The following is a 2,426-nucleotide window of genomic DNA, read 5'->3' on the forward strand; positions in this document are numbered from 1 at the left end:
CCTCCTCTACCCGGCTCCTTCTCCACCACGCAGGTCGATGCACAGTCTCCTACTAACTGTATGTACAAACTCTGTTCTTCCTCAGTACTTTCCACCACGACCAGCCCAGGAGTGAGTCCCAGCGTCTGCAGCCCGGTCTTATCCTCATCATTCAGCCACTGACTGTATTCACTTCTGCAGCTCGACACCCGGTCCCACTTCTACCTGATTATTTATTTCCTTGTTATATTTCACTGTAATTAAACTTAGCACTGCTTGCACTGAAGTCAGCCTCCTGGGTCCATCATATTTTTGTGACTCGCTCACCCCTGTGTTCGAGCCGATCTAACAGTAGCTGACTATAACTGCAGGTTTTTATTATTTGGGGGGTTTTGGGGTCTTATCTTGAATTAATAACATGAAAGAGGGAGGTCTGCAGGGAACTCTGTTCGCAGGTTCATGGTAGTCAATTACTGAGTGAATATCTCTGTCATAAAACCTCAAGCAGTGTTTGGAGCTTTAATGAGTTTCAAATATGCCACCTTAGTGTGAGAGGTTAAGCTTTATTCCTATGTCCAGGGGTTAGCATATCGTGGCCTTCATACACTATCATCTGGTCATACTGCTCAGTGTCCTCACTGAAGATCCGTGTCAGATGGACCAGTGAGTCGATGTGCCGTTTGTTCTTGGCATACAGCTGCACTTAAATGATTAATAATAGTCATTATTTAAAAAGTCTAGAGGATGGAGGAGAGGCATGAAAAAGTTAAACCTGTTTTCCTTTAAACTACAACACAGTGAGTTGATAATGTTACATTTGTAGTGTAAACCTTTGTATTAAAATGTCTGCCAATGTGATTTTGTTCTAATGTAGTTATTTTACTGTTGAGATGTTGCTTTTATAAGGGCGTCTGACACATGCTGTGGAATAAAAACAAGCAGGTAATTATTTATAACCTATGTTGATCTGTAACACATTGCTTCCATTTTTCAGACAAAGGTGTGGCAGTGTCATTCTGTTGAAAGTTGATGTTCTTGTTCTGGAAGAGCTCACACAATACCATGCACAACAATAACAAATATTTAAATGCCTTTATAAGAAGTAATGCAGGTGCCACATCAACCTGGATCAAGTTTCATCAACTTTGTCTTAGCAGGACAAATGTGTATTTATGCTATATTTATTATGTGTCAGTGTCCCATTGCTCTGTGAAACACTGACAAATCTGTTTTGAGATATTCAAAACTATTTAAATAAAAGGAGCAGAAATGTAAGCGCGTAGATGTGCACGTGACACTGTGACGTAGCGAAGTCATATAAAAGCAACCACGGCCCAGGTTATAGTCTTTCTCTCGGTGGCGTTCCAGGTGAATCCTTCGACAGTTACAATACTAACTGGCACACACGCAGTAAGTTATTGATACTAGACTGAAAAAATCCTGCTTTACTGAAGATAAAGTACAGAAGTACTATCAGCAGTTGTACTTACAGAGTCAGAAGTAAAAGTATTAGAGTATTACAAGGCATGATGGAGGTACGGCAGCCTTTATGTTTGACACGTGTAACAGAGCTTCTAGCTGCTTCTACCGGACTGATATGAATTATTATGGATCGGTTCAGTTCAGTTCTATTATATTTTAGGGATAAATGTAACTTGTTCAAGTGGGACCTGGAATAAGAACAAATTTATTTGGATTAAAGACAGAAATGTGGGGTTTTTTTTCTGATTCCACCTACTGATTCTATCGGTGAAAGAGGCCTAACCACATTGTTGAAGCCTGTTCATCGTTGGTGCTCTCAGACCTTATTTCACTGTTCAGAGGTTTTTTTAAAAAAAAAAATATGTGCTTCACCGTCTACGTCAATCACTGAAACTAATGATGGGAAAACAAAAGAGAACAAACATCCAGTAACTTACCAACTTTATAGTGGTTCAGTTTTACTGGAAATATTTTTTTAAAGTCTGAGAACTCCTTTAAAACGCTTCATTGAATTTTATCCAACTCATTATTAGTTACACAAAATAAAAAAGGACACTATACAGACTTTGTTCTAAACTATGAGAAGTTATCGCTGATCATTGTTAATATTACTGTCAGAAACGACGCGTGATGCGGCCGAAAAGTGTTAGGTGAACTCAATTAAATAGTCAGATGAGGAAGTGTAAAACAAAACCCGTCTCTTTAATAAGAGAACTAACGTAAAAAAAAAAAAAAAAAAAAAAAAACACACACCACACACACCAAACATACAAGACACGGTGAAAAACAAAACTCACGTCATTATTAACAGTCCGAGGTCAGAGCAAGCAAACACATCCAACAGAGGTGATGCAAAATATGTTGTCCAAAGATAAGTCCGTTAAGCCGATACACATGAAAATCAGAGCTGGGGTCTAGAACAATCTGGCAGCGTCTTTGTGGGAGGACGCTGCCTAAATAAAGGT

Source organism: Monopterus albus, unplaced genomic scaffold (assembly GCF_001952655.1).
Source record: "Monopterus albus unplaced genomic scaffold, M_albus_1.0 scaffold413.1, whole genome shotgun sequence".
NCBI lineage: Eukaryota > Metazoa > Chordata > Actinopteri > Synbranchiformes > Synbranchidae > Monopterus > Monopterus albus.